Source organism: Canis lupus, chromosome 2 (assembly GCF_048164855.1).
Source record: "Canis lupus baileyi chromosome 2, mCanLup2.hap1, whole genome shotgun sequence".
NCBI lineage: Eukaryota > Metazoa > Chordata > Mammalia > Carnivora > Canidae > Canis > Canis lupus.
In genome coordinates, this window is record NC_132839.1 from 50,252,669 (window position 1) to 50,278,363 (window position 25,695).

The window sequence follows — 25,695 nt, forward strand, 5'->3', positions numbered from 1 at the left end:
AAGGAGATTATAACAAGCTTCTGCCTTCATAGCCCTCATATTCTAGCTGATTGCAATTTTACTAAATATAAAAACAACAGTCTTTCTGTAAGGATAGAGTCTTCTTTTCACCCATGAGCTATTCTCCATCTTTTGCTTTGTTAGAACCTTTGCAAATCTACCCCCCAAAAAGTAAAAATACAGAACTGGCATGAAACAAATATGTTACTCCAGGAGAGGATTCTGGTTAAAAGTCTGGATCTCTAAAAACTTTGAAGATACAGATCCGTGAAGAACATAAAGACTGGCAGATGGACAAACTGATGGAGATGATATCAAGGAGAATCCAAGACCTTCCCAATGTGCCCCAAAGGCAAGTCCGAAAGCCGATACAGCCAGGATGGGCACTTCTGGTGCCCTGATGCCCTGATTGGCCTGTGCGCTCCTCTTAGCCTTCCTGTATGTTTTTTTCTTGAAACTAACCAGCTTTTTGCTACATTCTAGCCTTGCAATGACTCAGGTGCCCAAATACCTCCTTCTCCAGAACCGCCTGCATTTCCCATCCTCTGCGGCTGGGGCCCATGGGCTTACCCAACACTGCTTGGCTAGGGTCTCCTGGTCCCTGCTGTCCAATTATGGCTCCACCCTGAACCCCATCAGCCTGCAGCTCTCCCAGTGCCAGAAACCTCCCCACACCTCTCACTTTGGGGAAAGCATAAGTAGAGGCTCATAGCTCGTCTTGTACTTATCAGTCCCGTGTATTTCCCTGAAATAATAATTTTTTTTTTAATTACCTCGGTATGTCCGAATTCCTGTCTGCATCTCCTCATTATCCTGGAATTACTCAGGCTCTGGGTGTGATGGGCCCTCTGGTTCTTCTCCTTCCCCTTCCCCCACTCTAGTGTATTTAGTCTCCATAATTAGCACCCCATCCCCTTCTCTCCATCCTCCAGCCCCTAATTCAGCTTTGGCAAAGTATAAACTTTGTAATTAGAAAGGGCTAAAATGTTGCCAGGATTGCAAACATATTTAGTGCTGCAGCCTAGCGTTTTGTACAGTTCTGGGCTCTGCTCCAAATCCTAGAGTAACAGGGAAAGGATGGGGAGAGGAAGAAACCCTTTAATGAGCTCGTAGTATATGTTGGGAGCTTTCTCACTCAATCTCATATAATCCTCACAAAGTCTGAGGAGAGAGTGCTTGGGAAACAGGAGCTGAGAGAGGTCAAGGGCATTGCCCAAGGTCACAAATCTGGAGAGAGACCATGCCATACCTCACAGCCTCTGCAGAGCTCTGCGGGTTTCCCCACAATATCACAGAACACCGCATATTATCTGTCTGGCATCCCTGGCTATTTGAGGGATGCATCTTTGACGTACCCTTTTCCACTGTTTGGCTTACTGTTGAAATTACTCCTACATATTTGGCAAGGACAATTTTCAAATGATGTCAATGTTTTAAAGAACTCTACTTAAACCACCAAAAATAGTGTTGTCCCATTGCTTACCCTCACAGCTGACCACCTAGATCACTAAGCGCCTTGAGGACAGGGTCCATCTCACATTCATCTTTGTCTCCTAGCAGGTGGCAGAACTTTGCATTGATAAGTCCTCAATAAATATAATATTGCGGGGATGCCTGGGTGGCTCAGCGGTCAAGCGCCAGCCTTCATTCAGCCCAGGGCATGATCCTGAAGTCCCAGGATCGAGTCCCACATCAGGCTCCCTGCATGGAGTCTGTTTCTCTCTCTGCCTATGTCTCTGCCTCTCTCTCCCGCTCTGTGTCTCTCATGAATAAATAAATAAAATCCTTAAAAATTTTTTAAATAAATATAATATTACAAAAGAAAAATAAAGAGGATACTGGACTCCTGCCCAACTGAAGCCCAGAGCAATAGAGACCCAGGTAACCCACCACAGCATCCTTTAAACTGCCCTTGAGATGAAAATGAACTCTGAGAGAGAACGTGTGCTATCTCCTGGCATCCAGAGTGTAGATCAAAAGGAGGGGCAGGTAGGAGAGAATCTGAGTGACAGCAAGATCATTTTTTTGAAGATGTGTCTTCACTGTCCTCCTATTCCTACATTGCTTATTATATAGAGGGCTGTCATACACAAGGAGGGAAGAAGATGAATTGTGAGAAGACCTGGCAGGGATATTTTCATGGGCTCCTCCACTGTTACTAGAATCATTCTAGAAACAGATGGCACATCACTGCAACGCGTCTCATGAAGGACAGTTCCTCCTCAGGCCTCATCTGGGGTCCACCTCCAGAGCAGCCTGCTGTTGTCATCAGGAGCCTTGAAACCAAATCCTCAATGTCTTTCTGCATTCTGTGAATATACGGGTGTCATGAACAGAATGATCTTCAGAAACTTTCACCCCTGAAACCAGCTAATCCAGTGTTGTTTTCATTTCAAAGGGGGAAAATACCACTTTCTTCATCATAAACCACACAGTAATGATTCCCCCTAGAGATCTAAAGAAAAGGAGGTTATTTGCAAGCTGTTGTGCATATAAGTAGGACAGACACACGGTTTGCAAAATGGAAGTGGTCTCTGCGGGAGAAGTGGAAAGAAGCAGCTCAGACACTGGTCAGTTTCTAGCACATCAGAAAAGCTATAGCTGCTTCCTCTAGGCTCAAAGACCTTGGTTAGGCTGTTGATCTCAAGCTGACCACTCAAGCTTGATAGACATGCTCCTAATAAACCAGCCCTTTGTTTGGATGAACTGGACAAATCACTTCCCTGGTGGGCATCACACTGGCCACTTTCAGTTTCAGAGACTAGAAAGACACCCCACTGAGGCAACTCTTGGCTCTTGACGCAGGATGCTTTCCACAGAGGTATTCTTCAGGCCCACCTTTTAAAATTTGCAGCAGATGAATGCTTTCAAGAAAGCTGCTTATGATTCCATTTCACATCTCTTACAGAGCAGTCTCAACCAAAATGCCCCTTTCTCACTCTCCCAGGCCTCTCTGAAAGACGCACATCCCCAGAGCTGGGTCATAGTCTTCTTTCCTATTAGGGGTGATGTAGCAAAATAATGGATCCTAACATCAGAACAGCAGATCAATCAGAGGACCCATCCTCCCTCCTCTGGACACCCCTGACTTTAAACTTGCTCTCTTTATAGTATAATCAAGACCAGAGAAAAGACAGCAGGTACACTAGCCAGGTCTAACACTTGTAACTTCATGAGCACATCACTTGATAAATGAGAAGACAACTTCCTTATCCTCTTAAGGAGTCATGGATCCCCTCGACCCCACCCCCATTCACTCAAAGTGATTGCATGACCTTTAGCTTCCCAGAGGGCATTTTGCACAATGTGCCCAGATGGACAGCCCTTCCAAAGTCCCCAACAAACTGGAAGTTTTCAATCTGATTATAGTCCAAAGAAATTCCTGAAGGGGTTTCTGACTTTTCTGAACTGAAATTCAAAATAGGAGCCATAGCCGAGCCTCTGAAGAGCAGCCCCATGTGGATCTGTGAAGCATCCATATATAGATATAGCATACATATGGCTATATGCATGAACCTTCTGGAAGGGTGAACTTCTGTAACATAATATTAGCAATAGTTACCTCTGAGAAAGGAGAATCATGTGCATTATACCAAGACAATAAAGCCTTCTAGAAGAAGAGGATGCAAAGGAGGGAGAAGAGGAGAAAATGCAGCAATAAAGAATCACTGACCTTTCAGAAGTACAGTGAGTTGGGAAGCTTTAGGCAAATGTTTATTCACAAACAAAAACTGGGGCCCCTCTTTCAGCATTAGATCAGCATCGGTTTGAATCTGAGTTTAGATTTGAAAGTTACTTGACCCCCTTCAATGTCTGTTTGCCCCTCTGTTAAAAACCGGTTCCGGGTGTCTGGGTGACTCAGTTAGCTGAACATCTGACTCTTGATTTTGGCTCAGGTCATGATCTCAGGGTCTTGGGATTGAGGCCCACATCAGGCTCAGCAGGAAGTCCACCTAAGATTCTCCCTCTCCCTCTGCTCCTACCCACCCCCACCTCTGCTAGCTCTCTCTCTCTGTCTCTCAGATAAACAAACAAATAAGTAAATAATTTTAAAAGTTTCATAAGGAGACCTTGGGCTGGCTTAGTTGGTAGAGTATGCAACTCTTAATCTTGTGGTCATGAGTTCAAGCCCCATATATGGCATATAGTTTACTTAAAATCATCCCTCCCCACCCGCAAAAAAAAAAAAAAAAAAAAAAAAAAGTAAAAACAAAAAAAAAAAAAAAAAGGGAAAAACATAACAGGCTCCTAAGGTGGTGGTAAAGGTTAGAAGAAAGCAACTGGATAGATAAATAAGCATCAGTTTATGTGTGTAAATCCCAATAAGTTTTATCTACCATCATCAACTCTCAACCTACATCACAGATGTGGGTTAATTTTTCTTGTAAACAAACACCCTTATTCAAAACTAAAAAGTGTTAGACATTTACAAGAAATGAAGGAATCATCCTCATGCACTTGTCCAGTAGAACTTTCTGTGCTGCCCATTGATGTAGGAAACAGGCAAAAGAAAAAATTAAATTTCCTTACTGCCTACAGCCCGTTGACAAGTCCTTGAAACAGAGCGGGCTTCCTCTGGGAGCTCAGTTCTCTACAGTAATAAATGACTTTTTCCTCACAATAGCTAGCCCCCTCAGGATCCTGGAAACCTTGTTTCCAAAATTCCTTGGAGGCTTATACTGTCCCTCATCCCTTCCCAACTTGAAAGTTTATTTATCAGCCACTCCTCACAACCCCAGTGCAGCTCTTTCTGCCCATGTGTCCTGATCCTATGCTTTAATAAAACCACCTTTTTGCACTAAAGACGTCTCAAGAATTCTTCCTTGGCTGTTGGCTCTGAACCCCAACATTTCCACTAGCCACAACTGGCCATTGAGAACTTGAAAAGTGGTTAGTGGGACTGAGGCTCTGAATTAATTTAAATTTAAATTCAATTTAAATAGCCACACAGGGCTAATGTTAGACAATGCAGATCTCGGCAGAACTCCTTCCACCAAGGGGACAATGAGCTTCAGAGACAGTAAGGAAGTTAGCAGAAGTTCTCTACCTTCCAGAACCCATCTCACACTAAACTCCACTTCTCCAGCCTAAAGTCATGGTTCTACTGGTCCCCAACTTCCTTTAAAGAAAATGCTCAAGTGAAGAAATCCAGATAAAGAAAGAAAGAAAGAAAGAAAGAAAGAAAGAAAGAAAGAAAAGAAATCCAGATGGTTTGCACTAAAAACATATGAAATTCAAGCAAAACCAGAACAAGATCACTGTATTTGGAATAATTTAAAATGGAATACTTAATAGTCTGTTTGAATAAAGATAGAAAGGTATTTCATCATGAAAGCTCAAGCCTTTGGCTTTTACAGGGTTATTTGCATTTCAACAGGACACTCTTGATGCTTTTCAAAATGCTTCAATACATCATGGACCTCTAATGGTAGAATTCCAGGTGGTAAGGGCATTTCCTTTATATATTTTTTTTAATTTTTTAAAAGATTCTTTTATTTATTTGAGAGGGAGAGAGACCACAGAGGGAGAGGGAGAAGCAGACTCCCTGTTGAGCAGGGAGCCCAATGCAGGGCTCAATCCCAGGACCTTGAGATCATGACCTGAGCCAAAGGCAGATGTTTAACTGACTGAACCACCGAGGCACCCTAGGGGTGAGGGAGATTTCCTTTAAATGGCATTACACACAAGCCTGCTGACCTTTGCTCAAAAGGTGAGCCTTGTGTTGTTCTAAATCACCTCCATCACAGGGGATGAGGTAGACCCACTGACACCTCAGGCCTGTCCTAAGTAATAAGGCATCTGGACATCTTCCACTTGAGGAAGTCTACAGGGACAAAGGCTCATAGATCAAATCCAATCCTAAATCTTTACAGGCAAGCTGACTCTCAAAGTCAGCTTGTAGTAAAAGGATGGCATTTGCCACTTAAAACAGTGCAGTAATAAACTGTGATTTTGAACATTTACTAAAGTTTATTGGAGGGGGTACTGGCCTGCTGCACCCTGACCTTCACGTACTTTGGAGACTTCAACTCTCATTCCCCAGCTCCTGGGAGTGTGGATGGCTGTCTCTACCCTAGAGAATGGACTTGCCCGAGGCCATGCCCCTTCCAGAGAAGCCTGGAGTACATGACTCAGTGATGTGGGAATATGAAGGCCAGGTACACTTGCCCCAGTGCAAGCCAATTCTACTGGGTCCTTCCAGCTCCTGCATTCCTTGAAGTAATGAGACCGAAGCCACCTCCTCCCTCTTGCCACTCTGTTTATTATTATTATTATTATTATTATTATTATTATTCCTTCCAGTGTTGCTCTCAAGAGCACAAATCCTGTGTGCTAAACTCCCCCACTCTGCTTCTCAGTTCCTGGGACAGGAACTGTGTGCCAAGCACCATTCTTAGGATTTATACATGCTTAACTCTTAGAAGCAAGTACTATTATTATGCTCATTTCAGAGATAAAGAAACTGAGCTGGAGGCAAATTATTTTTCTATAGTCACCTAGAAGCCCTCAGAGGGCTTGTGAAAGATTAAAAAGAGATGATGTATATAAACACACTATAATAGTGACTAGCACAAAGTAAGTAGTCCTCTCATTCATTAACGTTTTTGTTCACACTATAAATATTTATTGAGCATCTACCATATACTAAGTGCTATTCTCAGCACTGTAGACACAGCATTAAGCAAAAGAGTCAAAGTTTCTGCCCTCAGAGAGATAACATTCTAGCAAGAGCAGTGAGAAATGTACAAATCAGTAAATGTAAATGTTATATGAGTGCTGTGCATAAAAATAAATCAGGTTATGGGGGATGGAAGCCACAGCAGTAAGAATAGAGCTATTTTATGTAAGAAGGTGAGGGAAGATCTCATTGGTAAGTTGGCATTTGAGTAGAAACTGGAAATACGGGAGTTAAGCCATGAAGATATTTAAAGAGTATTTCATGTAAAGGGTGCAAGTGTAAAGTCACGAACAATGAAAGATATTGAACAGAAGTGTGACATGATCTGACAGATTTCAGAAGGCTCACACTGGCTGCTGCCGTGCTGGGAATCGGCCAGGGGTGGAGGGACAAGGAAGGAAGCAGGGAAGCTAATAGGCAGAATGCCCTGCCATCATCCAGGCCAGCAACAGCAGTGGCTTAGCCCAGCACAGTCACAAGGGAAGCATTAGGAACTGCCAGATGGGGCTCAACCATTGAAGGGAAAGCCACCGGGATTTGCAGATGAATCAGATGTGAGTGTGACTGCAAGAGAAGAGTCAAGAAATCAAGGATATGTGGGCCTGAGCAGTTCTGATGATAGAGTAGCCATGGACAGTGACGGGGGATAAAATGCGTGGGAGAACCAGCTTTGACTGCAGATGAGGCAGGATCAGGAGATCCATATGGATGCAAGGTAGCTGTTAGTAGGCTGTAGCATTTAGGGAGAGGCACCGTGGCGCACTGGTTATGAACACAGATTCCATAGGTAGACTACCCAAAGTTGAATCTCAGCTCTACTACTATGAGCTATGTCCCCTTGGGCAAGATACTACACCTCTCGTGGCTTCATTATTCTCATCTGTAAAACAGAGAATATTTGTACTTACATCGTGGGGTCACTATGAGACTTAAATGAGTATGTGTAGAAGTGCTTAGAATAGGGGTTCTTATGCAATAAGTGCAATATTAATATTTAAAAATAAAAGCTATCCCCTCAATTGATGTCAAACTTGAGGATTCAGAGGTAGTATGTAGGGGAGGAAACAGTTTTCCCAACCCTTTTAGGGTTGGGTCTGAAAATTAAACTGACATATTAATAGGAGAAAAGCCTACACATTTATTTAATATGAACTTTATGTGACATGGGACCCCTTCTAAGGAAATGAAGACCCAAAGAAACACTTGTAGCTGAGTATATTTATGCTAGCTTTGATGAAGAGTGGCCAGCTGGGTAGACATATGATAGGTTAAAGAACATGAGAGAAGTGTAGTAAACTGAGGGAAACTTAGCAAGGCCTATTAGGACTCTTCTCAGGCTTCCTTTGGCTTCAAAGATAAACATGGTCCTTTCCTCTGGGTATAGGAAGGACACCTCTCACATGTGGTTTTTATGACCCATTTAGGGAAGAAAGGCAAAGAACGGCAGGTCACAGTGACTTTCCTGCTTATGCCATTTTTCTCAAGCCCCTTCTGCTTAAAATATTCCACATGCCAAGGTGCCATTTTTGGGATAGCGTGCCCTGAACCCAATCTAGTACAATATAGTCCCCAGGAGGGGAGATTCACTGTATCTGAAGATTTGCTTCCCAGAGATGAAATCTGAGTTTCACTTAGAAAGATAAATAGGAGGTAGTCAGATGGATACAGGGTGTGGGGTGTGGGGGAGCATTCAGAACAGAGGGGCCAGGATGTCCATTTCCCAAAAACTATAGCCAACACAAAATAGTTATCTTACGACATTTGTATTATTCCTTCTCCTTGATGCTCAGACTTGGTGATACATCTAAAGAAAATGAGAATGGCTCTCAATTTATTTATGTAAGATAAATCAACTCGGGTCCAGTCCATTGGACCTTCTCATGTACCTGCCTTTAATGAGTTGGGCCAGGTCTTGCCACCACTGACCATGTGAAAGCCCTCATTGACACACTGGAGTTTCCAACAGCCGCTAACAGTCGCCGCCAGCCCCTCTGAAGTTTCTTCCCTTCTCTCCAGGGCAAATGTGTTCAAAAAGTCATCAACAGCAATTGGCATTTGCCTTTCTTCTAACTGCAGATATTCCCCTCTTTTTGAAAGTTCACTTTACACCACTTTGCCTTTAAGAAAGACCTGCCTGTTTTCACTAACCAAAAGAAATCCAGAGAAGATTCTTGCTTTTGTGAAAAACATGAAACTAGCATTCTGGGGTTGTTTTGCAATAGGTCGTTATAGAGACAGCATGCACCCCAAGCAGCAAGAGTGCCCCCCTCACCTCACCAACATCCTTCCCCAGAACTCCACACAGCATCTAAGCACCAAGCACCAGAGCTTTGAACGATCTATGAGTAGCTGTGCTTGATCTCAATTTATTTTGTGCATAAAATAAATCTTCTGTTAGTAAGATGTGTCCTAAAGTATCAGAAAAGTCTGAGATGTTATTTTGGGGGTCTGGGAATGCTCAAAAATTTTCCCATATAAATTAATGGAATTGCTTTTTTTGTTTTACATCATTTTGGCCCATGAAGGATTTCATAGAAATGCTCTACTTTCAAATGATGGGGAGAACCAGTATATATGAACAAGTTTCAAGGTCATATGGCTCAATAAATCTCTCTAAACTCTCTGTATCTCACCATTCTTATCAATTCTAGAAATAGCATTTCAAAGGTCAAAAGCTTGATTCTGACAGAGCAATTCCACCTGGATCTCAGTGAAATGGGCCACAAAGAACAGACATAAAAATTAAACATCTGATTCTCTCAGCAGAAACCTTAGCTCTACGTAAATTATCAAATACCAGCACATAAGCAGTAAGAGATGTCTGAATCTGTGTAGGATCAAGGCAGTCCCCAAACTTTTGAATGCACCTCAGATACATAAATATGGAAAGTCCTGATCAGTGGTAACAGTTCAGAAGAAAGCCAGACTCTGAGCTATCAGAGCTTGCCTCTCTAGATGGGCCAAATATCTGAATTCCCTTGGCACTTGGGCCCAGCCCCACCTAGTCCCTGGTCAACGAGAAGCACACCTAACCACCCAGCTGCCACATTATGTTCTGAAGAGCAGCAGAATGTGCCACCCCCAAATATACCACTTTGGCATATCAATTATTTTCAGCTGAAGACAATTGAGAAGAAGCAGATATGAGAAAAGCTCTCTGCCCTCTCCCATTTGCCTGAAAGCAGAACTTAAATCTGTAAAGATGTCCCCTCTTTCCTTTCTAGCAGGAAGGACAGAATTTAATCACCGTAGACAATTCTAGACTCTTATCAGCCTGAGGCGGCATGGGAGGAATCTACATCACAAATCTTAGTAACAAGTCTTTCCTTTCCATTAGTTTCCCCATATTTGCCTTCCCACAATATTGCACCCTAGAAGCTCAAACTCCTTCTCTTTTGTCACTTCTCTCAGAATGTATTGTTGTCTTGCTAAGATGCTATCTAAGCCCAAATTCTAACCACCTCTTTGAGTTTCTCATCCTGGAGTCCACCCATGTGTACGCACACTGCACTTGTCCCAGAGCTTCAATTTGTTTTTGTTGTTAACCTGTCTCCAGCGTTTAGTTGACAGGGCCCTGGCCAATGAACCTAAGATGGATAGAGGAAAAGAATAGTTTTCCTCCTCAGTGGTTCAAAGCTACTTCCTCATCAGCAAGTGGGCCTGAAATTAATAGCCTGCACCCAGACACTTAACCACCCAGGTTCCCCCATGTAGTTCTAGCTAACTTACTTTAACTGCCATATCGTATTCCCCTGTACTCTTCTCTTTAATGATCCATTCTCCTCTTTATGGCAACGTTTTTTTGTTATTAAAAACTGTGATGAGAATATTCTTTTATGTTAATTGATACTGACTCTCTGGGAAGGAGTGTGATATTTTGATAAAGCCAGACTCACTCCTAAATCTATCAGGAGCAGGGCATACAGGCCTTCCTCATTTGTTACCAGCTAAGACCAGCATCTATGGGCTGACAGACTGAGCAGAAGAGGGACAAGATCCCACAGCCCTGGGATTAGATCTCAACTGCCCTGTGTGGTAGGGCCAAGTGTCACAGCCAGGCAAGTCACCAGTACTATGTGAAAAACAGTCATTGTTCTTATTACCTGCCTGACCCTGTGCTTGGCTAGAATCCCAGAGCTCTCTTCCTCTTTGTCCCCTTTAGACTTACTTCATAGAGACACTTTTACACATTAACAGACACAAATGGCATAGCCCTTATTTTAATGCAATGTCATCTTGACAAACCTCAGTAGGCACATCTTTCTCAGCCAGAAAAAAAAAAAAATTTGGTTGATATATAAATAGAGGATAATTCATAACTTTGCCAATTTTCCTTCTCTGTCTCTGCTGTTTCTCCAAGGCATATGTGCCAAATGCATATGGCTCTACAATATTCCTCCTTTGGCTGCAGTATCAAATCCAAACTCCCTAACTTGGCATGGAGGGCCTTACAACCAGCCTCAGCTACTTGCCTCATCTGTAGCCATATTCCAGAGCCTGTCTCCTAGTTCATGCCTCCTTCCACCCCACAGGGTCCCACATATTCAAGGAGTGTCCTATTAGCCTATAAAACACAATTCAAATGCCTCTTCCTTTGTCTAACACCCACCTAGATATAACATGTCATTTCCAACTTTTCTTTTTTTTTTTAAGATTTTATTTATTTATTCATAGAGACAGAGAGAGAGGCAGAGACACAGGCAGAGGAGAAGTAGGCATCATACAGAGAGAGCCTGATGTGGGACTTGATCCAGGGTCTCCAGGATCACACCCTGGGCTGCAGGCGGCGCCAAACCGCTGCACCACCAGGGCTGCCCCATTTCCAGCTTTTCTATGTAACTCTGTAATGCACCAGCACTTAGTGCATCTTTATTTTCATTCCTTAATTCTTTATATAGAATTATATGCATCCCCTAGACTGATGTTTTCTGCATCATTTTACACCCATGCCTTGCCCAGGACATAGGAGAGTGAATAAATGTTTCACAAACACATCAAATGTGATTTTTCTTTCCATGACTAATTTCTAGCAAGAGGAAGATAATTCTAGTGTCTTGGGCTATGTGTGAACTATTGATTTATTTTTGAAAGAAGACACTTTTAGTAGCAGATCTTTAATAAATTATTATGAGCACGAAGTCTAAAGCACTTAAACAGTTTCCTTTGTATGGATATTTTCTAGGCTTGCAGATTTTTTTTTAAAGAGATATACATATTTTGTTCCAGCTATAATAGAATAGAAAGAACTGCAGAATGCCAGCCTTCTCCCAGGCTGTTCAATTCTGCTGACAGAAAATGTACCTAGGTAACAATATCAACATCCATAACCCGATAAAGACAGCTAGAGCAGGTAACCATCAAGTGTCAGGCACTCTGCTATGCTTTATCTGTACTTTTGCATCTAACCTGCCCACCACCCTAGAAGGTAGTGAAAGTTCATTTTATGTGTTAACTTGAATGGGCCATGGAGTGCTCAGATTAAGTATTACTTCTGGGTGTGATCATGAGGATGTTTCCAGATGAGATTACTCTCAATCACCCCAAGCTGGAAGCAACCCGGCTGCCCACAGGCACTATCCCAACTTCATCAAAACAGGAATTGAAGCTCATGAGGCCCAGAGACATGAGTGGGCTGGCCCATGGTCACACTTTTACAAGGCAGAGGAGAGGGGGGGTGGACACAGAGCCTTCTCTTTCCATGGGCATTGCTCTGTTCATCGTTACTCGAGTGGTGAAGCCAGAGCTCCCTGCTTTTCTATTGTACCATTTCTGCTTAACTGTAACATTGTCTTCTCTCTCCAGGACTTCTCTCTCTGCTAATCTCCCTAGTACAAGACACTAATAAAAACTGCCCTCAACTGATCTCAGCTGACTCAACCCAAATATGATTCTGTCCTGCACTGGCCATCCATTACAGCATCCCAGTGCCCTGGCCAGGTTCCTATGAGAAAGAAAGCTCTCTGACTCATCTATACCTTAGTGATTAGTTAGCTAATACAAACACAGGTTTGCAATTTCTGCATTTTCACTGTAAAAGGAGGAGAACATTTGGTGGGTCCATGAGGTTATAATCTAAGTGTGATATACTTAAACGTGCTATAAGGTGGAGGAAAACAAAATATTTTTCTGGCCTGCTGTCTCTGAGCCGATAAGTACATTCATACCACTTAAATCTATTCCAGTGATCTCTTTTGGGGTCATTTTACAAGCATTTCTGCTTGAGAATTAGTCCTCACATTAATATAAATGGACAGTTATGAAAGCTGAGTGCTTTCCAGAACTAGGATGTGAAGCAACTTGAGATGATGGGTGCTTTCATTCTGTGTTGGCAAAGTGTTTTTGCTTTTCTCATATATATGGTTGTCTTCAAAGGCCTTAACATTTTCAAAATGCATGATGTGGATCCACTCTCAGATCTGCCTCTTCTTGCTTAGACCTGGCAAGTGCAGCCACCATCTGCTCTGTTCCAAGGGAGAGAAGGAACTGCAGGTGGTCTGGGTCTTCCTGAGGGGGCTCCCTGGCTCTGATGGTGCTTTTGTTCTTGTTCTTTTTTAATATTCAGTTTGGAAAATGTCAGGGCAAAGTAAAGTTAGCCCTACTTTGTTGGAAATAAGAGGCTAATCATACCCATCAGGTCAACAGGGTACAACAAATGTTTGTTGAGGTACTACTATATGGCAGGGCATCAGGCTGGTATGGCAAAAACTCCCTGAATAATCTCCCCTCCCACAGCGCTTGCAGGAGCTCCCTTCCAGCTTGCTGTCTTCTCCCCTACTCATTCACTTCCAAGAGCTGAATAGGGGCACCTTGTTGAGCAAACACAGATGCCCAAGGAACAGACACCTTAATGTGTCAAAGTGACCACCAAGTATTAACAGACAGATAATAATGACTAGATTTGCTTTTTTTTAACTTCAGAAAGGAAAAAAATGGGCAAAAATGTAAGGTATGAGAGTAACATGCCTGAAAATGACAGGTGTGAACTGTCCAGGCCAACTTGCTGCAACGGAAAACAACATCCATTCTGCCCAGGCTCAGGAGCCTGCACAGCAGGCACTTGGCAAACAGCATGACTTGGTTTCAAGCTAGGAATCACATTCTGGTCCCTAAGGCCCACTCCATAAAAAGAAGCTGCTAAAAGTTATTAATTGTCCACAGCAAGAAAAACTTTGTTTTTTTTGTTTTTATTTGCTTTTTTTTAAGTAGGCTCGCTGCCCAAATATGGTGCTTAAACTCATGACTCTGAGATTAAGAGTTGTGTGGTCTATTGACTGAGCCAGCCAGGTGCCCCTATGGTTTTTTAAAATGGGAAAAATCACAGCAAATTCCCTAACCTTGTGAAACAGAAGAAAACATCACCTTCTCTCCAGTTTTCCTCCCATCCTTTTGTAAAAGGAATAATTTTATCAAAAATTTTAGAGCTGTAGGGGCAATGCATATTCTCTTGTTCATAAACACATCAAGAATATCATGTCTTATACACTATTTCATTAATTTCTTATCACATCCACTGTAAAATATGTACTGATATCTGATATTATCTCATTTTTGCAGATAAAGTTCAGTGAGACCTCAGATCTTATAATAGAAACACTAAATTCAAGAGGTCATATTTACAAAGATTAGCAGGCCAAGGTCAAGGTATAGTCAAGAAGAGGGTTAAAAAGGGCCTGAGAGACGTTTGCTCAGGAGGGAGTCTTTGTCAGTTGAAATAAAGGAATGAAACAATATGAAACAAAAGAAATTCACAGTAATAACTGTCATTAGACTAGATAAAACTTGGGTAAAAATTATCATAAGGATAAATACATATGATCTATACTGGTAGATGAAATACTAAATCAAGAAATTATAATAGTCATGACCCTAATGTTCTTAATAATGCCATATCAAAATATATGAAGCAATGCTGATAAAACTACAGAAAAAAGTAGATAAATCAACCATTGTAGCTGGAGATTTTAATACTTCCTTCTCAGAAAACGATAAGGCAAACACAAAGTCATTTCATAGAAGAACTAAAAAAGTTTCTGTGTAGAGGTGTGTTGATACATACAAAATATTTGCAAAAATTTACAATGTACCACACCACAACAGAAACTTCATACATATTAGTCTCTGACCTTAAAGCAATAATATTAGAAATCAACATTATATGTCTGAAAAATAATATTCTATGTCTGGGAGAAAGATAAAATAAAAATGGGAAGATGCCTAGGTGGCTCAGTCAGTTAAGCATCTGACCCTTGATTTTGGCTCAGGTCATGATCTCAGGATCATGGGATCAAGACCCACATCAAGTTCCATGCTCAGTGCAGAGTCTGCTTCTCCCTCTCCCTCTGTCCCTTCTCCCACTCACACTTGCTCTTTCTCTCTCTCTCTCAACTAACTAAATAAAATATTTTAAAAAACAAAAATGGAAAATTGAAGATTCTTGGAACTTAATGAAAAAGTATTTGTGACTATATATAAACACATTACCAAAAACCTACAGGAAACAACATACTTAATGAGAAAATTTTATATTCATTCACTTTAAGATCAAGAAAATAATACACACTTTTACCACAACTGTACAGCAGAGTATTGGAGGCCCTCATCAGTGCAATTAGGCAAGAAAATCGAAGGGGAAAAAAAAAACAGAAAACATTGGAAGTAACAAGGCATAATGAGCATTATTGATGATGTGATCTCTCATGTAGTTTATACATTTAGATGTAATAATTCAAGGTTGATAGATAAAAGGTCAACATACGAAAATAAATAACATTTCTCTTTATCAACAGTAACTAACAAGAAAACATAATATGGAATAAGATAATATACACAACAGCAATAAAATCTAACATGTATCAAGGAATTATTCTAAAAATAAGTGTATAAGACCTTTATGAAGAAAATCTAAAACTCTGCCAAAAAACACTTTTATGTTATATATTACATGGAGAGATTTACCATATTCATGCATAAGATTGCAACATTATATATAAACGGAGGATTTTCTTATGATTAGATTGTATTGGTAAGTTAATTTAGAGAAAATTGACTTCATAAAGTCAGAAGCATTGAAATACATATAAACATATGCACATATATACATTAGCACATATAGATTAGCATGGGTAGATATTTTAAAATAGCATTGAACAAAAAAGGAAGAAACAACAAAAGTATGATGCCATGCCATCTTTGTATATAAAATATAAAAAATTAAATGATGAGGGGTACCTTGTGACTCTTAGTTTTGGTTCAGGTCATGATCTCATGGTTGTGAGGTAGAGACCCATGTCAGGCTTTCCACTCAGTGGAGAGTCTGCTTGAGATTTTTTCACTCGCTCTGCCCCTCCCATTTGTGTTCTCTAGATAAACAAATTAAATCTGTTTTTAAAATGATGATTATATTTTAAGAATTTATGTAGGTGGTCTCGCTAAATATGTTGCAGTGGATGCATCTGAGAAGAGATAAATGGAATGGAGGTGAGGAAAGAATGACAATAACTAGATTCCAAAACACAGAACATCTTTCCAAGGACCAATTATGACAGTGTGCCATGGATTAAATGTGATCCACAAAAGGAACAGAGGAGGAGAAAATATACGGAGAAAAAAAACTAAGGTAAGAAAGAGAATGCAGATAATTAAAAACTAGGTCATGAGAACAATAAGAAAAGCAGCCTATATTAATAGTTGGTGGGTTATAAAAGAGCTTCCCAATAAATTTCTTTTAAAAAAAGCCGTTAGATAACTTTCACCATCCAAACCATACACTCATGTTCAGAGTAAAAGGCATTCCTCTGGCTTCCCAATTCTCAGGACTCAAATGGTTAAAGCATATACTCAACCAACAGACATATTCCTGGGACCTGTCTTGGCCCCTTGAAGGCAAGTCATAGAGCTCTGCTTATCTCACTTGATCTCTCTATAATTATTCCTTTTTTAAAAAACTAAAATATAATTGACACACAAGGTTATATTAGTTACAGGTGTACAACATAGTGACTGAGCAATTCTATACATTACCCTATGCTTTCCATGGTAAGTGTAGCTACTATCTGTCACCAGAAAATATTACAATATTATTGGCTATATTCCCTATGCTGTACTTTTTCCCCTCATGACTTCTTTGTTTTATAACTAGAAGTCTGTACCTCTTAATCCCCTTAACCTACTTCACCCATACCCCCACTGTCCTCCCATCTGGCAACCACCGGTTTGCCCTCTGTATTTGTGATTCTGTAATTATGACTTTTAAAATAAGGTGAATATAGGAAAACTTATTGGTCAAATAAAATAACTGAATCAAAGCTAATATATAGTCTTCATACAACATGTTAAGCTTTCAGCCCAAAATTTCTTAGTAATTTACATTTGAATATTTTATGAGTATCAGTTAATTTCATTATTATTATTTTGTAGTTTTTGACATTATATTTTAAATTAAATCCAAATATAGTGAATCAGAGCTAGCTTAACTTTCATTTATGTGGTTCAGTTTTTCTTCAAAAGCTCTAAGCATCAAAATGCCAGCCTTAAAAAATACATAGAGTCAGAGTTCTGTGCAGAAAAGAATCCCACAAATCCCAAGTGCTGTTTCCTAATAAATGAATATTTAAAATTATTAAATTAGTTATAATTTACACTCACTAAAATTATACAAGTCCATTTATTTTTGTAGCAGGAGAAATTCTTATTTACTGTTGCAATAAAAAACATAAAATCAAATAATTTCAAGATTATCACTATTCTTCTGGATATCAAACCAGTATTTGACAGATGTTATCTGTCAAATTACACACTGCAAAAGATTTTTAAATTTTGGATTTTATAAGCAGGGCTACTTATTTCAAAAGCAGTAGCAGCTTTCAGCACATTGGACAGTGACCTTTACCTGCTGTTTTCTGATGCTGGTGAGCAAGCTGGTTGGAATGCTCTCCTACTCTGCTGTCAAGTAGAAAATAATTGATTAAATGTGAGACTCTGAAATTTATCTTTTACTGAGAAACATTTAAGAGCATTATAGAATTCATTTTACCTATGCAATGTATCTATTGAGAAATGAGAAAGAAGAATTCACTTGCAGATATGGAGAAATATTTCCTCAAGCAGTCACACCAGATAAATTATTCACCTCCAACAATATGCCACAAAGCATAATGCCAGTAGATTTTTTTAATGCAATATTCACACATCCAGGGATGGATGCCTGTGAAATGTTGATGCCTGTCAGTTTTTCTTTAAAGTATGCTTTATGTGTGACTCAGGACTTCTGCACTCATTATAAGAATACAGCATGCTCAAACAATCATCTCTTTCTAGTGCAAAAACAATATGTGCTTTACAAAGGTAAACAAGTCCTCCAAATAAATTTCTTTTGTGTATTTGGTTGATGCATCATGCTTCCAAGTTAACTGCCTAAAAAAGATGAGTCTTATTTTTTAAAGTTCATTAAGCACATAAATCTTTTCACATTTCTACAGCTTATTCAATAATTCTGCTGGTAGATGAGCTTACCTCCTCTTAAAAATTAGAAAACCAAGTCTCAGAGAGGTTAGGTGGCTTGCTAAAGAACACAAAGCAAGTAAGTAGTGGAGCTGAGCTTTGAGACTAGCTTTGACCAACTCCATACATAATGATTTTTATATTTATCATGATGTTGCTCCCCTATAACATGTTTTACAAATAATTCTTGCTCAATGCTTTATCTCACTTCTGGCAAAGCATAAAGAAATTTAAACTATATCATTAGTTCTATTTACATAAAGGAAAACATGTTTATGACAGTGAGCTGTCAAATGGGTCCCCTGAAGACCTGTATGTACCAGCTTCGGGTGTAAAAGAAACCAGTCTCAGCCTTTCATTTCACATCTCACTAACAAATATTCAGATTGGCCAGGGCATATTTTGTTAGGAGAAAGTAAGCAGGAAATTTCTTGCCAACACCCACATTTGTTTAAAGAAGAAATATACCACAGTGTAATAATCCCTAATTTATAAATTATATATTTATAAGTAATTAACATAGGAGAGAAAAGGAGCAGGGGTCTTAGAGAACCTCAGATAGGCAGGAGCCTATCTTTGGAGGGGTTTGACCATACCCCACTGGGTTATCAGGACACATTGGTCAGCCTCATTAGGGGGTGATGGGTGTGGGTTTCAGAATCTGGCCACAGCAACATGACCTTAGAGAAGTTACTTAACCCTCCTGAGTTTTAAGTTCCTTCATCTGGGGAAAAGAGATAATGAGATCTACCATATGGGATAGCAGAGAGCTCAGTGACTTACTGAGTGCAGGGTAAAGGTTGAACAAATGCCAGCCATGATCATCACCCTAATCACCATTATATCACTTTTCCAGTTCAGCAATTTGACTTTTGAAAAATGTACTGATTTCCCCAGGAAATCTCAAAAGACACTGACCTTGGGTCTGAAGGGCAGAATCATCTCTATTCCATTTCATTCATTCTCATATGCTTTGCTGGGGAAAAACAAAATACCTTCTAATAGAGCTATGAGCTCTGGACTCATAAGACCAGGACATTTATCAGTGTGTGGGAGACATCTGCATATCTTACAGGTCAAGCCCACTGATTATTTATTTAAATGAAGGAAGGAAAATGCCATCTGTATCATGTCAAAGGACTACATGCAAAAAGCCAAATAGATGCAAACAGAAACAAACCAAAACAAAATAGAAATATGCTGCAGATCTTTGTGAATTAAAAATCAAAATAAATTTGATTCTTAGGGTTTTTTTTTCCCTTAAATGTCTTAAAGTTGATATTCAACTGGATGGAGAGAACATCTGGTTCAGAAGTTTCCATGATAGAGGTGCCTGAGGGTAGCTCAGTCGGTTAAGTGTCTGACTCTTGATTTTTGGCTCAGCTCATGATCTCAGTTTCATGAAATTGAGTCTCACATTGGGCTCCACACTAGGCATGGTACCTGTTTGAGATTCTCTCTCTCTCTTTTTCTCTCTCTCCCTCTACCCTTTCCCCCTCCCAACCCAAAAAAAAGAAGTTTCCATGACAAGATGGAATAATTTCTAACATTATACTTCCTTAAAAAATGAAAGAAATACTATAAATATTTATCTTAATTGAAGCAAATGCATAATAATTTTATTCTACTAATATTAGTATACCAAGTACATATGCATATTTTGTCTACATTTACGCAAAATAGTCTGAGAAATCCTAAGGCACCATGGTGACATTTTGGCTTAGAGTTTCCAAGCAAACGTTTGAGGAGTTGAAGGGCAATTGCCTCTGACTGCTTGAATTCTGAATAAAGTGGTGAAGGTCAGATAGATAAGTTGGATGCCACTGATAAAATGAAACATATGGCTTTGAAGTAGCAGGGAAGTCATGAGTAAGCACTTTCCAAGCTCACAAAGGAAGAAGCAGCTGACTAGCAATGGAAAAAAACAAGCTAAAGAAAAAAGAAATGGGAGAATAGAAAGTTCTGGGGTGGTGAATCAGAACGCAGTATAGGTTCTACTAGCAGGACTTTGGGGGAAGATTCCAAGGGACATTTTAAAGAGCTTACCAAGGCCAAAATTTTCCCCAAAAAATAACTGATACCCATGTATCAAATCTCACAACATCTACCATCTGTTCATTATACCCAAGCAAGATACTAATAGGTAGCATTTATTGAAAAGTTACTATGTTCCAGGCATCTTTCTAAGCATTTTACAAACATTCTTTAACCTTTCCAGGTGGGAGTCACCATCATCCCCATTTTTCAGAGGGAAAAACTAAAGCTCTGAGAAGTTAAATGACTTGCCTAAGGATGTGTAGCAAATCCATCGTAGTGCCCAGGTATGACCAGAAAATGTGATGCATGCTCTTAACTACATAATGGGATAAATTGCTTGAAAGTTAAAAAAATTTAATAGAGTTCAATCCAATGATATGAAGAAGGGAGAATTCCATACAGCCCCTCTTCCTTCAATAGTAAAATCTCATTGGCTATCTATATATATTATGTTCTCATCCGGCCATACCCTGATTAAAACTGACAGTATGAAAGAATCCCAGAACCATGGGAATAATAATTCCATAGCATCAGAGACTTTCTTAAGCTAGGTAGTATTTTCTCCGTTTCCTTTTTATGCATACAAAAAAGCACTACTTCTTACTGCCCGAAAGCTTCTTTAAAAATTATTTCAGTTCATTGTCTTCAAATAATGACTCACTCAATTAACTAATTAGATAAACAAGTGGTATAATCAGTTTGGCAGCCAAAATGAGGCTGTCACTTCTCTCAGTAAAGGGGCTGTCATGTGTCACTTCTTCCATATGGGAGTCATAGTTGAAATTGAATTAGGTTATTTGTAAAATAATGTAAGAAACATGGAGTGCCTGGGTGGCTCAGTTGGTTAAGTGTCCAACTCTTGGTTCCACTCAGGTAGTGATTTCAGAACCGTGAGATTGAGCTCTACTTGGGCTCAGTGGGGAGTCTGCTTAAGATGCTCTTCTCTCTCTACCCCTCCCCACCATGCTCTTTCTCTCTCAAATAACTAAATAAACCCGAAAAGAAAAGAAGAAAAGAACGAGAGAAAGAAAAAAAGAAACAAACAAACAAACTTCATGGCATCTGATCTTCTAGAATGAAAAAGATTTTAGTTTGAGCTGGATTGTATGTCTCTGTAATTGATATCTAGAGATAGATAAATGACAGATGATAGAATGATGATAGGTAGACAGATGATGATAGATAGATGATAGATGACAGAAGATGTGTATATGCATATTTACATTACAGGCACTTTTAAAAGAGTTTGAGTCTAAAAGATAAGGAGAGAGAATAGACCTTTGGGATTTTGCACTTTCTTCTCTCATTTTGAAATACACATCTCAAATAAGATTGTCTAGAACCACATTATTGCTGGCCTCCTGATAAAAAATGCATTCAAATAAAAAATATAGTGACATTTCAAAATAAATTGAAGTAGGAGAAACATGATTTGTATGAAACAGAAGAAGAATGTTTTTCCTATGATTAATTTAAAGTAAGGATCAGTTCAAGCAGAGAATGCTTTCCTTTTTAGAAGCCTCTTGAGGTGTGGTGTATGACCATCCATCCAACTGTCATCGAGATTGAGCACCTGCTTTGCTTCAAGCTCTGCATGCAATTTAGTGACTTGCACTCTGGCTGACACATAGCTAGTGCTCAATTAATATTTGGATGAATGCATGCATATTAATAACCCAATAAAAGCTATCTCAAAAAGCTCAGAATCAAGAAGTTCCTATTTCAAGAGTGGGAAATATTATGAACCTGAATATAGTCCCAATGATGAGGTTAGTATTGATGATGTTCATGAACCTGATTCCCTGGGAGGCCAGCTAGCTTTGATGATTCTGAGCCAGAGGCCCAGTGGGCCATCTCTCAAATGCATGCCACTGACCACAAGGACATCTTAGATGAATCAGCATTGGGTCACAGCTGGATGGAACAACTCCAAGTGCCTGTTCCCTGGAGGAGGTCAGGATCACCTCTTTGGGTCTTTCATTTTAAGGACTTCCTCTTAATTTTCTTATCCCTACCACCTTTAAAAATGCCATTTGTGAATGGGAAAGTCCATAATTCTACTGGATATTAGTTAGTCACAAACCAGGCTCAAAAGCACATAGAGCTTTCAAGTTTGGAAACTGTTACAGAGAATTGCCATTTATCTATATATCCAGGGAGTCTAAGGTTTGCTTTACTCACTCATTTGTACTTATTCAGCAGCCTCTATTGAGAACCTACCAAGTGCCAGGCACCTCCTGTGACAAAACTGGAGAGACTGGCCCTCATGGAGTACATATTCTAGGGAAGAGATAGACATTATGAATATATAATTCAATAAAAAACAAAGGATAAGGCACCATTTATAGTAACTAACACCAGGATTTTACTGAGTCTAGGATCAAGAAAGAAGGTGGCCTAAAGGATGTAAATCCGCTTTAAAAAAAAAAAAAAAAGCCATGGCCACCATGTGATCCTGATTACATACAAATTGGGATTAAATTACCTGGATAGATATGGGAAAAATTGGCTTTCACTTGAATGACCCAGATCCTGTCATTTGATTTTCTATCATAAACTATTGAAATACCATGTAGAGACCAGAAAATATGTTTGCTATAATCATATAGACCCTTCATGAAAAGTGGTTAGATAGGAACTATACACACAGTTGCTTGGGTTCACCACCTCACTTGGGACACTTGTGTCCAGTTTAAGATTTAGGACTTGAACCAGGTCAAAACTCTGAGGCATACCTCTCAAAACTCTTCACACCTATTATAGTAGATTCCATCGTAGGTTTTTTCCATGCTTGTAATGTGTCATTGATCCTTCTCCATAGACTAAGCTCTACTGTTGAATCCATTTTCTTGGCCTGCACAGTCATTTTGTTGTGTGACCACCCAGGCATTCATCAAGATGACAAAGGAAATGAAAACCCTATCCCAAAGCTGTGTGAATGTCAATGAGCAAACAGATCAAAGAAGTAAATAAGCCAGATCCACATTCACTTGTGATTAATAAGAAAACAGAGGGGGAGGAAACTATTTGCTGAGGACAGGATGGAACACAAATTGAATTTTCCTCCTGGCCTTTGAAAATGTTGACATTTTCATCTGCTCATCATTTCTAAATGTCTTATTTTCACAAGTAGCTTAACACCCTAAATAATTGCCTGAGACCAAAAAAAATAACTTCATTTCTGGTCTTTTAAGAAGAAACTGTATCCACCTTCATCTCTTATGAAGCATTTAAAACACTTAACATTCATAACATTGTGAATTCATAAAGCATAAGAGGGACTTGAAGAATATAGGTCTCACTTAACTTTGTGGCACAGTACCTAGCACAGACCTGCCACAAATGTCCATTAAATAGAGCTCCCCCAAATCCCTGAGCATGAAAGAACTTGCCAAAGTGCCCATCATCAATAGGAAAGTGGAAATTGGTGGTCTCAGGAGTCAGAAACATGAGATTTTGAATGCTGATCTCTATTTAAATAGAGCCACAGGACCATAGATTCTTTATCTACCAAGTGCAGGTAAATAGCACCTACATTGTGGGAACAGGATGAGAAGCAAACCAGATCATGCCCATAAAATGTCAGCACTTACTAGGAATTAAGGAAATGTTTATTCTCTCTCTTTTACTTAAAATACCCAATACATCAGCTTGAGATCTGTCAACGATATGGAATTTTTACTTTTCTTTTACCAGTGGAGGAAAGGGGAGATGGAGGAGGAGATCGTGCTACATTTGATATGACAAATACTTTGTTGGAAAGCTACTCTTCAACAGATTTGCTTCAGTCATACCAAGACAGCATACTACATATTCATGTGTCTGAAATGTGCTCCCTTATGGGACTGATAGAGAAGACTTCCTATATCCATGCTCTTAGAGACATTACCCCATCATCATACTCACCTTTTCTGATGCAATAAACAAAAAACCTTCATGGCCATCCACCTCTTCTTTTATCTCTTCTATGAACTACAGGATGGGCAATGTTTTCCTCACCTCCAGATCAAGACAGCTGGGTGGAAGCTTGCCTTCACTCCACTCAGTATCTACAACTTAAACTGAATCCTACACTGGGGATGCCAGTAGGCTCAGAAGGCTCAATGCTGAAAGGCTGACCCATTCAGGAGTGGCTTGAACCACCTTTTAATGAGCTACATAGAAATGTTACAAAGTTGAAGGAAAAGAAAAAGCTTTCCCTCCATTACCACTACAGTAAGATTCCATTTGCCCCCAAAATTAAAATTTGCTCCATGGGCTGCTCCCTGAAGAAGAAACTGCCTAAGCTAGCCAGCAGCTTGATGCATGCTAGATCCCATTAATGAAGAATATTGGGGTGCCTGGCTGGCTCAGTCAGTGGAACATGTGATTCTTGACTCAGGCTTGTAAATTTGAGCCCCATGTTGGGTGGAGAGATTACCTAAAAATAAAATATTTTTTTAAGAATATTAATGGGAAGGTAAAGGAAGGTAAGATGGGATAGTGCTGGGACTTAAAGTCTTGGGAGAATATGATCTTTGGCTTTAAGTTAAAGCCGACAAAAGTAAATGATAACATAGCCCTCAACATTCAACCTCCAGCCAAGAATGGAGTTAAAGTATAGAGTACCTACTATGCACTATTAGACAGTTTACATGGTTATCACACACAGAGCTATCACACTGGTAATTGCAAAGCTTAATTATCAACCCCATTGAAGCACAAAAAATTCAAGTAACTTGCCTAAAGCCACAAAAATAGTCAATGAAGTTGAGATTCAAAGCCAGGTTTCTCTGTCTCTTAAATCAAACTTTCTTAACCATGAACCCTTCTATTGTTCAGGTTTTAATGCATTTCATTTGCAATTTACTCAAATCAGAATTGGAGTTGCTGAAGGCTGTTTCTCTAGATTGATCCGCTGGCTCTTCCAGAATCTGTTTAGTGTCAGCTCTGTCAGACAAATGATCAGAAGACTCATGCTGTCAGGACACTAAAATTGCTAAATGATCAGAGGAGATGACAATTGTGTGTATTTTCTCACTTCAACAGTAGCTGGCTTGGTTTGAGGACCTTTGCAGTGGTTTTCAACATACACTAAAACCAAGATCCCAAGGATAAGATGGAAATCCTCAGACAGGTAAGATCAAGGTAAACCCACATCAAAATACTGAGAAGGTATCCAGAGGAAGAGGCTTCCACATCAGAGGCATGGCCAGATCTGAGAGAGCCACAAAGAACAGTCCTTTTGTTCAATATTTCCCCCAGCCAGTTTGTGTGATGACTAATTCTGTTGTTGGAAATACTCACCTATGCATATGCACTTCTTCTGTGGGGCTTCCTAATTAAAGAACTTTGAGGCATTTGGAAGAAATTGGGAATATCTCTCCCAGGTTGGAACTGGACAGTTTCTTAGGAAGGTCATGAGGGTGTGGGCACAGGCTGGGTTGGGGTCAAGGAAGTGGGCTGAGAAAGCTTTGAGAACAGGGCAGACCTGGGTGGGC

General features: G+C 39.8%; 1 protein-coding gene across 5 annotated transcripts in view; it reads right to left on the bottom strand.

The window, feature by feature from the left end:
* SV2B (synaptic vesicle glycoprotein 2B) overlaps window positions 1–25,695 on the bottom strand; it is a 173,394-nt gene that overhangs the window by 84,032 nt on the left and 63,667 nt on the right. The window contains exon 2 of one of the 5 annotated variants that reach the window (XM_072798832.1): window positions 15,908–16,038. The exons of the other annotated variants lie outside the window; for them this stretch is intronic. The gene's annotated coding sequence lies outside the window, so the exon portion shown is untranslated. The remainder of the gene's footprint in view (window positions 1–15,907; window positions 16,039–25,695) is intronic. 5 annotated transcript variants of the gene reach the window in all.